At 40.2% G+C, this 18,274-nt stretch overlaps 1 long non-coding RNA gene across 1 annotated transcript; it reads left to right on the top strand.

The window, feature by feature from the left end:
- Nucleotides 1-3,551: 3,551 nt before the first annotated feature.
- LOC104676454 lies at nt 3,552-5,742 on the top strand. Its single transcript, XR_749914.2, has 2 exons — nt 3,552-4,250; nt 5,519-5,742. It is a non-coding gene; the product is annotated as an uncharacterized LOC104676454 (long non-coding RNA).
- Nucleotides 5,743-18,274: the final 12,532 nt, after the last annotated feature.

Here is an 18,274-nt window from a genome sequence, read left to right as displayed (position 1 = left end):
CTGGTTGATATGATTCAGGGTTTTCTTAATTTGCTGAGGATTGTTTTATGCCGGATTGCATGATTGATTTTAGAATATGTGCCATGTGCATATGAGAACAATTCTGTTGTTTTGGCGTGGAGAGTTCTGTAGATGTCTATTAGTTCCATTTGGTCAAGTATCAAGTCAAGTCCCGATTATCTTCATTGTTATCTGTCTGATACTCCTCAGTGGGGTTTTAAAGTTCCTCACTGTTATTGTATAGTTAATCTAAGTCTCTTCATAGGTCGCTGAGAACTTGCTTTGTGAATCTGAGTGCTCCTATGTTGGGTGTGTATATATTTAGGATAGGTCTTATTATTGAATTGAGCCCTTTACCATTATGTAATTCCCTTTTTTGTCTTTTTTGCTCTTTGTTAGTTTAAAGTCTGCTTTGTCTGAAATTAGAATAGTAATCCCTGCTTTTTACTGTTTCCCATTTGCTTGGTAGATTTTTCTCCACCCTTTACTTTGAGTCTATTGATTTGATTGCATGTGAGATGGGTATCTTGAAGACAGCATATCGTTGGGTTTTGCTTCTTTATCCAACTTGTCCTTCTGTGTCTTAATTGGGACATTTAGCCTGTTTACATTCAAGATTAGTATCGATATGTGCAGATTTCATCCTGTCATTGTGTTGTTAGCTGGTTATTAGGCAGATTTGTTGGTGTGGTTGCTTTATAGTGTCACTGGTCTATCTATTTAAGTGTGTTTTTGTAATGGCCAGTAACAGTCTTTCCCTTCCATATTTAGCACCTCCTCTATACCACTTGTAAGGCAAGTCTGATAGCAAAGAATTCCCTTAGCATTTGCTTGTCTGAAAAAGATCTTATTTTGCCTTAGCTTATGAAGCTTAGTTTGGCAAAATATGAAATTCTTGGCTGGAAATTCTTTTTTTAAGAATGCTGAATATAGGCCTCCAATATTTTCTAGTAAGTTTCTGCAGAAAGATCTGATGTTAGCCTGATTGGGTTCCCTTTGTAGGTGACCTGCCCCTTGTCTGTAGCTACCTTCAAAATTTTTCTTTCATTTTGACCTTGGAGAATCTGATAATTGTGTCTTGGGGATGTTCTTCTTGTGTAGTATTTCACAAGTGTTCACTGCATTTCCTGAATTTGAGTGATGGCCTCTCTTGCAAAGTTGAGGAAATGTTCATGAGTGATATCTTGAAATACATTTTCCAATTTGCTTGCTTTCTCTTCCTCCCTTTCAGGGACATCAGTTAGTCATATCTTGGGTCTCTTTACATAATCCCATATTTCTCAGAGGTTTTGGTCATTCTTCTTTATTGTTTGTTCTTTATTTTTGTCTGACTGAGCTATTTCAGAGAGCCAGTCTTCAAGCTCTGAGATTCTTTCTTTAGCTTGTTTGATTCTGCTGTTAATGTTTGCAGTTGCATTCTAAAATCCTTGAAGTGAGTTTTTCAGCTCTATCAGATTAGTTTGTCTCTTTCTTAAAATGATTATTTCATCTTTCATGTCCTGTATCATTTCACTATATTCCTTACAATGCTTGGATTAGGTTTTGACTTTCTTCTGAATCTTGGTGATCTTCATTTCTATCCATATTCTGAATTATATTTCTGTCACTTCAGCCATTTCAGCCTGGTTAAGAACCACTGCTAAGGAACTAGTGCAGTTGTTTAGAGGTAAGAAGATACTCTAGCTTTTTGAGTTGCCAAAGTTCTTGTGCTGTTTTTTTCTCATCTTTGTGGGCTGATGTTCCTTCAATCTTTGAAGCTGCTGTCCTTTGGACTTTTTTTTAATCCTCTTTGACATCCTTGGGAGTTTGATTATGGTATAAGGTAAGTTCAGTTAACTGGCTTCATTTCTGGAAGATTTTAGGGGGCCAAGCCTCAGCTCAGAACTCCTGAGTTGCATACTCTAACTTTTAGGGGCTGGTATCAGGCCCTTGGCTTTGTTCTGTGGCCCCCCCTCAAGGTTAGGATCTTGCTGCCCTGGAGAGACCAAGGTGTTCCCAGACTGCTGGTCATGATACTCCAATAATTAGTGCCATCCAAAGAACATTTTTGGGCACTGGCAGCAAGATCCATCCTCATTCTCATGTGCTATCAGCAGTGGCAGCACACTGGTGTACACTCTCATAGACTGAGGCAGAGCACTGATTGCCACAGAGGTGCTGGCCTCTGTGTGGGCATTGACGGTGGTGGTGGTGGTGGTGGTGGTATGACAAAGTGCACAGGAGTCACCAGCATCCCTGTGGCTAGCGGCAGCATCATTGTGGATGTGGGGCTTTGGCAGGCACAGGGCTGATGGTCTCTGTGCATGCAATCACACCAGCAGCAATACAGCTCAGGAAAAGGAGTGGGGCTGCTGGTCTCTTTTTGTGAATTCCCCATTGACAATGGTGTCATGGTAGGAGGGTAGGGTCCATTCATGGCAGCAGCAGTGGCATGTTGGGGTGCACACATGCACACATGCGCCAGTGGGGAAGAGGAGGCAAAGTGTGCATGTGCCCCAATCAAGCAATGTGGGGGTTAGCTGTGGGCGAGTGTGTGCCACAAAACGCATGGGGGATGCTGCAGTATGGGGGAGATGGGTGGGCTAGCATGGGTCAGCAAGGGCTGTTCTGCTAGAGATCTCCAATGGTCAGGCATGGTCTGCCAGTGCAGGAGCTGTGATGCAGTTCCCTCAGAGGCACCCTGGCTGGACATCCAAGGCTGCAGTGCAAGCATGTGCACCCAGGCTGGGGCCCCAGGAGAGGCCAGCAGACAGGGGTGCACTTAGGTCAGATTGGCCCCATTCCATGGGCATGATCATCCTGCTCTATTGTGATCCAACAGTTCACACAGGCTGAAGTAGCCTAGGGAAGGCAAGGCGACCTTTGAGGGATACATGCTTCTGGCCATGATCTGCTGTAGACATTCCTGCACAAAACCCTCTGAGCTCCTTACCAGCTGGAATTCTGTTCCTACTACCTACCTCTCTAAGCAGCTCTTCCTGCCAACTCAAGTGCCCATGAGGGATGTGGGGTCTCCTGCTGCCAGATTTCCAGAGGTCCATGGTGAGAGTGGGTTGCTCCTTGCCTGCTCAACTCACCCCTTCCCCAGGAGTTGCTGGAGGCCAGGAATGAGTCCCCAAGTGTGATAGCCCAGTCCAGCGTTCCCGGCCTCCTTGCCCTTCAGCCCAACGTCTGTGTCCTCCCTCCATTTATTTTCAATGCCTTCTCTCTGAACATCTGCTTGGAATGCACCAGTCCTCTGGATTTCCTGGTCCCTTGGTGGCAGATGTTCTTTCTCACTGCGTCTAGTCAGCCATCTTGCCTCCCTCACATTTCCATGGGTCAGAAGCTTAACCAAATCTTCTGATCAATGTCCCAAAGGCTATAATCAACATCTGAGGTATGAAGGTCTTTTTCCAAGCTCACTTTGACTGGGCTGCCTGCTCCCCATTTCAATGCTGGGTGCCACAGGCTCAGGGCCTCTTGGGCTCTGGGAGGAGATGTAGTGGAAGGCAAGGCCATTATAAGGTCACTCCAGAGTCACCTAGCACTGTTACCACCTCATGGTCTCCAGCATCCAAGAAGAGTGTGGGCAGCTGGAGCCAGGTTCTCCTCCTCCTCCTTCTCCTCCTCTTCTTCCTCCTCCTCCTTCTTTTCTTCATTTCCTCCTCCTCCTGCCTATTGCAGAGCAGCAGAAAGCAAAGGAGCTAGAAAAGGCTAAAATCAATTCTTTTTCTGTAACCTTTTTGCTTTGCTTTTATTAAGTTCTTAAGGCTTTTGGTCTTGAGTCCTAGATAAGATGCAAATAATTTTGAAGGGATCATAACTTTTAATATTATCAGTGGATATTTAAAAAAAAATAAAACCATAGGATAGATTGATTGATAGTTAGTAGAGAATAAAAAGAAGATTCAGGAGAAGCCATGGGGAGACGAAGAGAGAGAAAGGGGTGGAGAGTGTGCATGAGTGTATGTGAGTGTGTGTGTGTGTGTGTATGTGTGCATGTGAGAGAGAGAGGGCGGGGAGGGAGGGAGAGAGAGAGAGTGAGAGAGAAAGAGTGGAAATTCTATAAAGAAATTGCCACTTCTTCTTCTGTTCAATTATTTCACTATTTTGTCAAAACTTTGCACTGCCTCTAAGGTCTCCTGCAACTCACCCACCCACTCCTCTTGCTCCATCATATTCAACTTCTAAACTAAGAGGAAAGCCCGAGCTATATGTCCTATGCATCAATCAGGGAAGAGATATTGAGAAGAATAAACAGAGAAACTGTAAGTGGCTGAACACTGCACAAGGACAAAGAATAATTGCTTGGTTCTAAGATGGGCCTGGCCTGACCAGATCAGGCCACAGTTCGCCTGTTCCCAGGACACTTGGGGGTCATTAGTCCCAGAAAGGGAATCATTGCAGCTGATCCTATGAAAAGCCAAGCATGCTTTCCTGAGGAAAGAGCATGCCAGCAGATTAAGATATTGCTCTGAGACAAAGGGGAACATATGGAAACTATTCTGAGAAGGATAGTCATGATTACCCCGCAGAATGACCCAGACAATCATTGTGGGGCCAACATAGAGGAACAGCATTTTATTAATATAATTTTTCTTTTTCTTTAACACAACTAGTCATTCTCTTCAAATTATGCTACGTGGGCCCAACAAAAAGCAAGCAGAAGAAATATTTGCTTTTGATTAAATACATTGTTGGTTTCCTTAGAAAAGGAAATTATCTGCAAAACGTAATACATTTCAGTTGATTTACGGAAATTACCTCAAAAATGAAGCTAAGGATAATTTCACACCAGGAATCTCAACTTTTTAAAGAAGAAAGAATAGGCAAGAGTTGAAAAATCTTCTCCATGGTATTGTATGTCTGGAAAAACTTAGCACTTTTAAGAAAAAATGACATGAATAAAGCAATGGTATTAGTACTCCTTTTTTGGAAAAACATATTCACATGTATGATTTGGAGAGAACATTTGCTTTTCTCAAATGTGTCAGAGCCCTTCACTGGGTGCACTGATACTACTCATCTCAGCCTTCAAGGCAGAATGATTTCTAGTAGAATCATGCCTATGCCAACCAACATTAAGGAGTTATGTGAGTTCCCTTAAGAACTCATATTTCTCTCCCTTAGGAAAGGGTACAGATAAGAATGAATGTTAAAAAGAAGGAACCATGACACATAAACCAGACCATATTCTTGGCTCTGACTTAGAATGAATCATAATAGTTGGAGCAATAGCACAGGCATTTGCTAAGTACCCATGCCCACTGGCCTACCAAAAACTGGTTCTTTTCAAATCGCACATGTGTATATGTTTTCCAAAAAAAAAAAAAGAAGATGAATACCATTGTTTTATTCACGCCATTTTTCTTAAAAATGTTAAGTTTCACCAGACATGCAATATTGTGAAGAATATTTTTCAACTCTTGTCTATCCTTTCTTCTTTAAAAAGTTGAGATCCCTGATATAAAATTCTTCTGAACTTTATTTTTGAGGTAATTTCTGTAAATAAACTAAAATGTATTATGTTTTGCAGATATTTTTTCTCTCAACTAAAACATTCATTTTAATCAATATTTGGCAAGAAAATATCTACCTGTTTCATCTTCACTGGTTATTTCCATAAACTGGAAAGAATGACTGTCTAAATGGTAGTTATGTCCCATGAGATGTTTAAGCAAAGGGGAAAAATATACAAAAAAGAATGCCAAATTTTGTCTGGGCCACCAGAATGACAGTAAAAATTTATCATGCTAGAAAGTAATGCCATGGTATCCAAACAGAAGCTGCTGAGATGTTGGTCCATACTGAGGGGACCACAGCCTTTGCCTCCATGAATTCAGATGACATCTTGTCCTTGGACTCCAAACCAAATGACATTGTTTAGACTGTACCCTAGAACCAGATATCCCTAAGAAGGCAAATTATTTGGAGACACCTAACTAGGATTCTAATCTACTTTGGTCAGTGTTACTGTATTTGACATTGAGTGTTGCAGGGTGCTAAACAGAACTTACTTCAAGATGACTAAGGGACCTCAGGTCTTTGAATTCAGAAAAGAGCCACTTTATGGTGGCAGCCAAAAACAAAGTAGATTTCTTGATGTAGGTTCACCCCAAATTCAGCAAAATAAGAACTGGGAAACACCAGTTAAAATATATGAATGGCTTTGATCTAAATAGCAGAAGAAGTAAACTCAGTAAGCATTTGTTATTTTAAAATGCTGAGTCACAGGTTAAAGAAGGGTTTAAGATAAACTCATGGTTTATGGATCCATAATATAACATTAAGAAAAGATGGTGATACTTAGTATACATTTTGTGGTTGATGTCAACAAGGTTAATAATATCCTTCTGTAAAACAAGACTTGTTTCTTAGAACTGCAAAAGGACTGAAAGGTCATATAGTTCAGCCTCCTAATTTTAGAGAGGGAAAAAAAAAAACAGCCTTTAGAGGCTAAGACTGGAATAAGATCCCACAGTGAGCTAATGACTCAAACTAGGTGCCAGACCAAGGTACTGATTCTCAGTACTAGTACTTTTCTCCAGACCAGTATTTCCCAAATTGTGTACCTCAAATTTCTTGGTGTGATTACACACACACATGCACATGCACACACACGTCCTTATCTATCTATATATAGCTCCTTTCTTAGTGATTCACAATGCACATTATCATATTAATAATTCTGAGTAATCTTTCAGTAAAGAAATTTGTTTAACTTTACTAAGCTCAACTTTTCCCAAACTTATTTGACCATGAAGCCCTTTTTGCCACTTAATAATTAATAAACATCTCATGAAACTAAATCACGAAATGTCTGCATCAAAACCTCATTTGTATTCATAATTATTCTATTTAGTCCACTGGTTCATTTTTTTCAGCCTGGTTAATGCAAGCTAGAAATATGAGCAGCAAATAAAAATAGATTCTTAAATAAAACCCCAACAGTTTCATTCATTCAACCAACTCATCACAGTAACAGTGAAATCCCAAGGTTACGTGTACACAGACCAGCTGCATGGCACAGAGCCAATGGTGATCTCTGTATTTTTGCACATATGCAAATCAATACAGCATTGGACCACTTTTTGCAAAGGCAGATTGGCCATAACATTAGATGTATACAAACTGATTTAAAGAAAATTTTCTTTGACACTTACAGACTTTTTTTTTGTATAAAACAGAAAGTGAGCATCCCATACAACAGAGTTAGGTCTGTAGATTTTTGTTGAATCAAGAGTATACTTAGCTTTAGAGGTGAATCTTTATCTCTAAATAAAATGAAAGGAGGTTCAAGCCAATATCTTATAGAGAGTTATAAAAGCTTCATTCTATTTTAAAACCTATTCATCGGTTCCCGTGGCACTGTCATTTCACCTTTGTGAAATGAGAATATTAGGCTGTCAAACTGGTGTGGAAATTCTAAAATTCTTAAGTGTTTATATAATCTTCTGGCTTAAGGAAACAGATCTGCAAAGGTATCATTCGTGTCTGTCAAATGTGGCAGAGCCTTCTCATGCTACTCATCTCATTCCTCATGGCAGAATGATTTCTAGGAGAATCATGCATATGCCAACTGACATTGAGGAGTCATCTGATTTCCCTTGAGATTAGAATATTTCTCTCTCTCTCTCTCTCTCTCTGTCTCTGTCTCTGACTCTCTCTCTCTGACACACACACACATACACACACACACACACACGCCTGGAATGTACTTGACAGACTCTAATGATTAATTTTATGTGCCAACTTAACTAGATCAAGGGGTGCCCACATCGCTGGCAAAACATTGTTTCTGTGTATGGCTGTGAGGGTGTTTCTGGAAAACTTTAGCATTTTAATAAGTAGAGTAGACTGAGTAAAGAAGATGCATCCTCTTTGGATAGACGTGGGAGGCATCATCTAATCAATTAAGAGATTGAATAGAACAGAAAAGTAGAGAAAGAGCTAATTTTCTCTCTACCCTGCCCCTTTCTTCCATCCTTGAGCTGGGACATCCAACTTCTCTTGCCCTCAGACATCAGTGCCCCTGGTTCTTGGACCTTTGGACTCCAAGATTTACACTGGTACCTCCTTTCTTGATTTTCAGGCCTTTCCCTATACCTCCTGGTTCTCAGTCCTTCAGCCTTGAACTGGGAAGTAAACTATCAACTCCTTTGGTTCTCAAGCCTTCAGACTTGGAGTACATTACACCATCGGCTTTACTTGTTCTCCAGCTTGGAGATGGCATATAATGGGACTTCTCAGTTTCCATAATCTTGTGAGAAAATTTCCATATTGTGTGTTTGTGTGTGTGTGTGCGTGTGGCATGTGTGTGTACACATATCCTATTGATTCTGTTCTCTAGAGAACCCTGACTGATACAGACTTTGGTACTGATGGTGGTTCTTAAAAAACAGAATTTTTTTTTCTGTTTTTCTCAATTGATTTTGGGGTTTCTGGGATTGGCTCTCTAATTAGATTTTAAAATGCTAACGACTCTCTTTCCAGTAGTGGAAAAAAAAGGCACTGACAGATTATGGCATGATCTGGTTATAGAGATATGCAAAATATCTGCCTTGGATACTTCTAATCAACCACTTATAACAAGTAAGGAACTAGGTACTCTGTTAACCTTCTCAGATGGAGACACAAGATCTTATTTTGTGATTGGCTGAATTACAACACAAGCTGAACTCCCAGCTTCACACAATGTCTACTATTATAGTGAGGATATTCATTGGGAATAAATAGGATCCTGTAAGTTGAGATGGGGACAAATGGAAAGACAGTAATGAAGTTGGGGACATTGAGTCCTAAATTCGGATAAATCTTTGCCAGTGGAAGAGGTCTCTTCACCCCCAGCAAAAGCAGCCTCCCCACTAGCCCCCAGTTGTATCAGCCTATCTGCCTCCATCTGAGGGAATTGAGCCTGTACTGCCTGAGGAAATGATAATGGCCTCCCATAAGGCAGTACCCATTCAAGACAATATAAATTCTCCTCAGGGCCCACTCCTACCGCCCCTCTTTGCTTCTAGAGCTATAACTAGACTCAAGTCCCAGCAGACTCATGAGGAGGTATACTACACTCCAAAAAAAATTTTCTAATTTATACAAGCAGAGATCAAGGGAACACATATGGGAATGGATATTAAGGGTGTGAGATAGTGGTAGAAGGAGCATAAAATTGGATGAGGCTGACTTCATTGATATAGGCCCACCAAGCAGAGATTCTGCATTTACTGATGCTGCTCAGAGAGTAAGAAAGGGCTCTATCTGTCTGGTGGTTGGTTGGCTGAAGCATGGTTCACAAGACAGCCCACCCGCCTAATCTCCTTTGCTTTAATGTAGAGGAAGGGATTCAAAGGCTTAGAGAAATTGGAATGTCAGAGTGGATTTGTCATTTAAGACCTAGCTTTTACTAAATTTATTTTGAGAAATAAATTTGTGAGGGGATTCCTAGCATCCTTGAAGACATCCATGATTGTTCTTCTCTGTAGGCCAAACCCTAGAGTGTGAACTGCAGTCAGTTCACAATTGGAAAACCTAAATGCAATAGAAGCAATTGAATTTTGTGTCAGTACTCAACTGCCAGAGACAAGGTGGCCATAGTTACCATAAAGGACAACAGCAACCAGAATAGTCTGATTCTCAGAGAACTATGAGGATAGCTAGTTAATAATGTGTTCCTAGAAGTGAAATAGATAGGAAACCTACTAAATTCTTACTTGATCTGTATAAGCAGATAGTGAACAAAAGTCTAACTCATAAAGACAGAGAGTCACAGCCCTTCAATTAACTCCCAGACTTGAGCCATTTGCAGACCTAGAACTCCTTGAATGAGGAGAGACCAGGTCCCCTCTAAGGAAGAAACCTGGTACACTACCAAAGTTTTATACTGTTCATTTTTCTCTCAGCTTTCCCTAAAGTGACCCATGGCCTCGTAAAAGAGTAACTGTGCATTGAAGAAAAAGAAATAATCAGAACTTTGAATAACTGCTGGACAATGATTCTGAACTAAAGTTGACCTTTGAATGATGTGGGGTCTAGGGTGCTGATCTCCGCCCAATCAAAAATCAGCACAAAACTTTTGACACCCCAAAAACTTAACTACTAGTAGCCTACTGTTAACCAGAAGCCTTGCGAAAACATAATCAATTAACACATATTTGGTATGTGATATGTATCATATACGGTGTTCTCGCATTAAAGCTAGAAAATATGTTAAGAAAAATCACAAGGAAGAAAAAATATATTTACTGTTCATTTAAGTAGGAGTGGCTCATCATAAAGGCCTCTATCCTCATCATCTTCATGTCAAGTAGGCTGAGCAGGAGGAGGAAGAGGAGCAAGTTAGTATTGCTGACTTAGAGGCAGAGGCAGAAGAGGGGGAGGAGGTAGAACGGGAGGCAGGAGAGGCTGTCATACTTGGCATAACTTTGAGGAAATACATTGTAATTTCTGACATTTTTTGCTTTTTCAACTCTCTAAAAATGTTTCTATATGTCACCAAAGCTTCTTTCACTGTTTGCTTTAGGTTCAATGCCCATAAGAGTCCATGTCATAAAAGAAATCAAAAGCAATCTTGAACAATCAGAATGCTTCTGCCAGATTGTCTCATATAAATTTGTTTCTTGGCATTTCTTCTTTCTTCTATGTCTTCTTCCTCATCGCCTGGCACTGATCAAGTCATCTTTTGTTAATTCCTGTGGTGTGTCTATTCATGCTTGAATTTCTTCAAAATCTGTATTTTGAAAGGCTTCTTTATCCCTCATCTTTTTGCCTTATCCACAATCTCTTTCATGGTTTCCTCGATTGGCTCTGTTGTAAATCCTGTAAAGTCATGCACACCTTGACAATTTTCTCCAGCAGGAATTTATTTCAGGCTTGATGGCCTTTGTGGCTTTTCTACAACAATGATTGCAACTTTAATGGAGTGATCCTTCCAGACTTTAATGATGTTCTCTTTATCATAAGTTATCTTTCATAGTGTTGACAATTCTTTCCATAGAGTAGAATGTGTGATGAACCTTAAAAGTCCTTATGACACTATGATCTACAGGCTCACTTAGAGATGTTGTCTTTGGGGACGAGTAGACCACTTTGACACCTTCATTGTCGAACTCATTGGATTGTGGGTGCCCAAGAGCATTGTCTAATATCAAAAGAACTTTCAGACTTCAAGGACAAATAATCAATGAAACCAATCCAGAAAAAGAGTTCTTGTTGTTTAGGTCTTCTTGTTGTACAACCAAAGGCTGCCAGCAGGTGCTTACTTTTTCCCTTCAAAGCTTGAGAGTTAGTGGCTTTCTAGATAAGGGTAGTCTTGATCATAAACCCGACTTCATTTACACAAAAACAGTAGAGTTAGCCTATTCCTCCTTGTCTTAAATCCTGGTTCTTACTTATCTTTCTTACTAATACATGTTCTTTCTGGCTTTTTTTTTCTACGATAAGATTTTTGATCTGCATTTAAAAGCTGTTCAGGCAGATATCCTTTCTCTTCAGTGATTTTCGTAATTACTTCTGGGAACTTGTCTGCTGCCTCTTGGTTGGCAGAAGCTGCTTTTTCTGTTATCTTGACTTTTTTGAAAGCCAGACTGCTTTCTAAAATTATCAAACCATCCTTTGCTGGTTTAATTTCTCCAGCTTTACATCCTTCACCTTTGCTTTAAATTGTCATGTAATGACTTAGGTTTTTCTCAAATCATATTAGAGTTCATAGATATGCCTTTCTTGTAGCAATCCTGTACCCACATAAAAACTACATTTTCAATACAAGATAAAAGGGTATTTTTTTTTTTTTTTTTTTTTTTTTTGAGACAGAGTTTTGCTCTTGTTGCCCAGGCTGGAGTGCAATGGCACCATCTCAGCTCACCGCAACCTCCACCTCCCGTGTTCAAGTGATTCTCCTGCCTCAGCCTCCTGAGTAGCTAGGATTACAGGCATGCACCACCACCCCCGGCTAATTTTGTATTTTTAGTAGAGAGGGTTTCTCCATGTTGGTCAGGCTGGTCTCGATCTCCCGACCTCGGGTTATCCATCCGTCTCGGCCTCCCAGAGTGCTGGGATTACAGGCATGAGCCACTGCACCCGGTCAAAAAAAAAGTGCAAGGTTTCTATGCATGCTGAAGTAGCTGCAGCAAGGGCTTTAGGAATTCTCTCTCTCTCTCTTTTCCTCTCTCTCTCTCTCTGTCTCTTTTCCTCTCTCTCTCTCTCTCTTTTTACATTGGTTCTTACACTTGATTCATTTATCTTGAAATGATGAACAACTACAGCTGCAGAACTCAATCTATGGTACATATCAAGTAATTAAATTTTTCTTGTAATGTTATGACATTTTTCTGTGTCCTAGGAGCACTTCTAGCATCACTACTGGCATTTTTTATGGGTCCCATGGTGTTATTCAAAGTTTACAGTATTGCGTTAAACACAATGAATAACAGGAAAAAACTGTAAGAGATCATTTTTTACTGCAATATGCAATTTCCTGGAGAGATAACTGCTTACGTGGTTAGGATTCCTATCGTATGGCGTTTTAATAAGATACAATACTTGAGCTCACCACAATAGCAACAGGAGGTGGCTACAAAATTACTATAGTGGTATAGTATATACCACAGTTAATATTATGCAGTTATAATGTAATACTGCATCTTTATATTTATTTACATTTCTCTCAACTGCTAGTGGCACCGTGTACTGCGTGTCTGTGCATAAGCTTAACTTTTTGTAATGGATCTGTATATATTTTATGGCAGTAAATGATAAAGTATACTAGCATCTACATATATTTTATGAATTCATGACATACTTACATTTTTCTTAATTTTTTTTTCTTTCTGAGATGGAGTCTTGCTCTGTTGCCCAGGCTGGAGTGCAGTGGTGCGATCTCGGTTCACTGCAGCCTCAGCCTCCTGGTTTCAAGAGATTTTCCTGCCTCAGCCTCCTGAGTAGCTGGGCTACAGACACATGCCAGCATGCCCGGCTAATTTTTGTATTTTTAGTAGAGATGGGGTTTCACCATGTTGGCCAGGTGGGTCTCAAACTCCTGACCTCAAGTAACCCACCCACCTCAACCTCCCAAAGTGCTCCGATTACAGGCTTCAGCCACCATGCCCAGCCTTTTTATTAATTTTTAAAAAATATTTCCAGTCTATGTAGTTCATCTGCAAGTTTATTTCAAATTGTTGCAAAACATTTTTAATGCATTTGTTGAATAAAATCCACATATAGGTGGATTTGTGTAGTTCAAACTCATATAATTCAAGGGTCAACTGTATATTGATTCTGGGAGACCCATAATGTCACTACAGTAAGAGTAGGTAGGGGCTTACAGAGGTCAGGTGATCAATGTAGTTTTAGCTTAAATCTGTCTCACAGTGGATCTGGTGGGTCCCAGAACCCATTTTGTGGTTATTTATTCAAATCCAGACTGCATAATCGGAACAAACATATTTAGCAGCTGGTAGAGTCCTCAGATTGGTTTTCTTACCTATTATGGGGGGAAAGGCCAAACAGAAGCCATTAGAACTGTTTCTACCTAGGAAAATGGTAAATCAAAAGAAATATGGCATTCTTGGAGGGTTGCAAAGATTAGTGGCACCATTAAGGACTTGAAAGATGCGGGGGTAGTGATTCCCACCACATCCTCCTATAATCCTTCCATTTGACCTGTACAGAAGACAGTTGACAGATCTTGGAGAATTATTGTCAGCTTAACCACGTGGTGATTCCAATTGCAGCTAGTATGCCAGATGTAGTTTCACTGCTAGAGCAAAATAACACATCCCCCGTGGTATCTGGTATGCAGCTATTGACATGACAAGTGACTTTTTCTCTATACCTGTCCATAAAGCTCATAAGAAGTAGTTTGGTTTCAGCTGGCATGGTCAGTAACCCACCTTCTCTTTTCTACCTTGGGAGCCTGGGGGTATATCAACTCTCCAGCCCTATGTCATTATATAGTTTGCAGGGATCTTGATTGTCTTTCCCTTCCACAAGATATCACTCTGGTCCACTATATTGATGACATTCTGCTGATTGGACTTAGTGTGTGGGAGGCAACAACTACTCTAGACTTATTGGTAAGGCATTTGCATGTCAAAGGGTAGGAAATAAATCTGACTGAAAATCAGCAGCGTTTACCTCAGTTACATTTCTAGGGGTCCAGTGGTATGAGGCATGTCAAGATACCTCTTCTAAGATGGATAAGTTGTTGTACCCGGCCTCATCTACAATAAAAAAAGAGACATGATGTTTAGTGGGCCTGCTAGGACTTTGGAAGCAACATATTTCCCACTTTAGTGTGTTACTCTGGTGTACTTACCAAGTGACCTGTACAACTGTTAGTTTTTAGTGGGGTCTTGAACAAAAAGAAGATTCTGAAAGGTCCAGGCTGCTGTGCAAGCAGCTGTGCCACTTGGGCCATATGCATCCTTATCTTTAAGTACCATTGTTTCTTAAAGTGGCAGTGGCAGATGAGGATGCTGTTTGGAGCCTTTAGCAGGCCTCCATAGGTAAATTACAGTTCAGGCCTTCAGGTTTTTGGAACAAGACCCTCCCATCATCTGCAAATAACTACTCTCCTTTTGAGTAACAGCTCTTTTCCTGTTACTGGGTCTTAATAGAAACTGAATGCTTAAACATGGGCCACCATAAATCCAAGGAACCTGATCTACCTTTGGTAAACTGGGTGTTAGATGACCCACTAAGTCATAAAGTTACGTACTGCCCAGCAAAACTGCATTATCAAATGGAAGTGATGTATATGTGATTGGCCCTGAAGGCACAAGTAAGTTACATGAGGAAGTGGTCCAAACATTCATGGTCCCCACTCCTGCTACACTGCCTGCACCTGTGCTCTGTACCTATGGCCTCATGGGGATTTCCCTACAATAAGTTAACAGAGGAAGAGAAAACTTGAGCCTAGTTTATAGATGTCTCTGCATGATACACAGGTACTGTCTGAAAGTGGACAGCTTCAGCATTACAGCCCCTTTCTGGGACATCCCTGAAGACAGTGGAGAAGGAAAATGCCCCCCACCCCTGTGGGCAGAACTTCTGGCAGTGCATCCGGTTGTGTACTTTGCTTGGAAGGAGAAATGGCCAGATGTGTGATTAGATACTGATTCATGGGCTGTAACCACTGGTTGGGCTGGTTGAAATTTGGAAGGAACGTTGTTGGAAAATTGATGATAACAAAATTGGAGGAAGAGTGATAGACCTCTCTGAATGGGCAAGGAAAATGTAAAGATATTTGTGTCTTACATGAATGCTCACTGAAGGGTGACCCAAGCACGGTAGGATTTTAACAATCAAGTAGATAGGATGACCCATTCTGTGGATACCAGCCAGCTTCTTTCCTCAGTCACTCCTGTCATCACCCAATGGGCTCATGAAGAAAGTGGCCATGTTGATTGGGATGAAAGCTATGCATGGGCTCAGCCACACAGATTTCCACTGACCAAGGTGGACCTGGTTACAGCCACCACTGAGTGCTCAATCTGCCAGCAGCTGAGACTCTGATATGGTGCCATTTCCCAGGGTGATCAGCTAGATACCTGGTGGCAGGCTGATTACATTGAACTGCTTATATCATGGTAAGGACAGCCTTTTGTCGTTATTAAAATAAATAATCTAGATACAGATTTTTCCTTCCCTGCACACAATGCTTCTGTCAACAGTACCATCCCTGGACTTACAGAATATCTTATCATCATGGTATCCTTCATACCATTGCTTTTGACCAAAGAACTCACTTCAAAGCCAAAGAAGTGCAGCAATAGCACTTGCACTCACAGAATTCACTGATGTTGCTGGAGTAGCTGGCTTGGTAGAACAGTGGAATGACCTTTTGAAGACTCCACGCCAGCTAGGTGGCAATACCCTGTAGGGCTGGGGAAAGATTCTCCAAAGTCTGGATATGCTCTGAATCATTCTCCAATATATGGTGCTGTTTCTCCAATAGCTAAGATACATAAGTCCAGGAATCAAAGGATGGAAAAGAAAATGGCACCACTCACTATTACCCCTACTGGTCCACTAGCAAAATGTTTGCTTCCTGTTCCCATGACTTTATGCTCTGCTGACCTCAAGGTCTTAGTTCTAGAGAGAGGAATGCTTCTACCAAGAGACACAACAATTCTATTGAACTAAAAGTTAAGGCTACCACCTGGCAACTTTGGGCTCCTCATGCCTCGGAGTCAACAGCCCAAGAAGGGAGTTACAGTGTTGGCTGGGGTGATTACTCTGGGCTACCAAGGAAAAATTGACTACCATTCCACAATGGAGGTAAGGAAGAGTATGTCTGGAATACAGGTAAATCCTTAGAGCATCTCTTAATATTACCCCACCCTGTGATTAAGGTCAATGAAAAATACAACAATCCAATCCAGGGGGGACCCTTCAAGAATGAAAGTTTGGATCACCCCAACAGGTAAAGAACCATAACCAGACAAGGTTCTTGCTGAAGGCAAAGAACATACAATGAGTAGAAGAAGGAAGTTATAAATACTAGCTGTGACCACAGGACAAGTTACAGAAATAGGGAGTGTAATTGTCATAATTATTTTCTTCTTATTTTGTTATGAATGCATTTCTGTATATATGTGTGTGTATATATATATGCAAATATCTTTATTTAATTTCCTCTCTTATTCCCTAATTATATAACATAAGATGTATTCACTTTATGTCAGCATTTAAATATTGCAAATTTTACATCACAGTACTTAAGTTACAGGACATCAAGAGAAGAGTAAACATCATTCAAAGACTTTACTACCTCTTCTGGGGAAGGGATTAATAAATTTTTAGCTATACACAGGATAGTTGTATTATGTTAGGAAGAATTATAACCTCATTATTGTGTTTATTTTGAGATCAAATATGGTTTAAGGAGATGCTTAAGGATACCAAGTAGACAAGGGATGGGTTTGTGATCCTTAATTTTATGTGTCAACTTGACTGGGCTCAGGGATGTCCATATAGCTAGTAAAATATGATTTCTGGGTACATCCGTGAGGGTGTCTCCAGACAACATTAGCATTTAATTCAGCAGACTGAATAAAGAAGATTCACCCTCATCAATGTGGGTAGGTATCCTCCAATCATTGCAGGCCTAGATAAAATAAAAAGGTGGAGAGAAGGTGAATTGTCTTTTTCTCTGAGCTAGGACATGCATCTTCTCTCCTACTCTCAGACATCAGAGTTCCTGATTCTCAGACCTTCTTCCACCCGCACTCTCAGTTCTCAGGCCTTTGATTTCAGACTGTGAGTTACGTCACCCGCTATGCTAGAGTAAGGCCTTTGAACTCAGACAGAACTACGCTACTGACTTCCCTGGTTCTCTAGCCTGCAAATGGCATATCATGAGATTTCACAGCCACCACAATCTCACGAGCCCAATCCCATAATAAATTTCCTCATATATATTTAAGTATATCTTATTTGTTGTTTCCCTAACTAATATACAGCCCCTTGGGCTTAAAATGTATTAGGACATTTTAATGAACTAGTATGTTAAAATATACTAGTAAATTAGTACATTTAGTAATTTTAGGAGCCTTAAATGCCAGCCTAGGCAAGATTCTGCCCAAGTTTCCTCTGATACCAATCTGTATTCATTTTGATTCCCCATAGTTCATTCCTCTTGACGGAACTGCTAATTTAAATAGAAAAGTACCTAAACTCATGTGATTATTGTAGTCTAATATGGCTAAATTGCACTCCATGGGATAATTTAAGAGGAAATTATGTTTTTATTTCCAATCAATGGACCGATGTTATGGCTTATTTTATAACAATTCTTTTGCCTTTGCTTGTCTCTTGGTCGATATTTTTAGACTGAGGTGGAAAAGATTATTTGCTGTAATCTTACCCTTAATATTGCTTTTTTGTACATTTCCATATATACAATTTGTGCTGTGAGAATTAGAGGATAATAAGTTTGTTAATAAGCACTAATTTTCTCTATAGTTTCATAGGAAATGTTTTGAGTCTCAAAGAATTTATAGAATTTACAGCAATTGTCTTTGAGGAGTGATTTCCATCTGTCTGCCTCATAGAATAGCTGAGATCAACCTTGATTGCCTTTTAAGTTGAGTAAATTGGAGGACAGGCTGCCTAGTATCTTAGTTCTTCTAAGACTGCTTGCAACCCAGAAAGTGTGAACAGTGTGATGACGAATGCTCTTAAGAACAGGTAAAAGTGAAGTTCTTCAAACTAACTTATTATTTTGGAACTAATAAATTAGAATACTTCTCAACAGATGCATTGAGTTTACCCATGTCTAAATAATGAATACAAG

This window comes from Rhinopithecus roxellana, chromosome 1 (assembly GCF_007565055.1).
Source record: "Rhinopithecus roxellana isolate Shanxi Qingling chromosome 1, ASM756505v1, whole genome shotgun sequence".
Lineage (NCBI taxonomy): Eukaryota > Metazoa > Chordata > Mammalia > Primates > Cercopithecidae > Rhinopithecus > Rhinopithecus roxellana.
The sequence above is the reverse complement of the archived record's forward strand: the minus strand, read 5'-3'. Positions and strand labels throughout refer to the sequence as shown.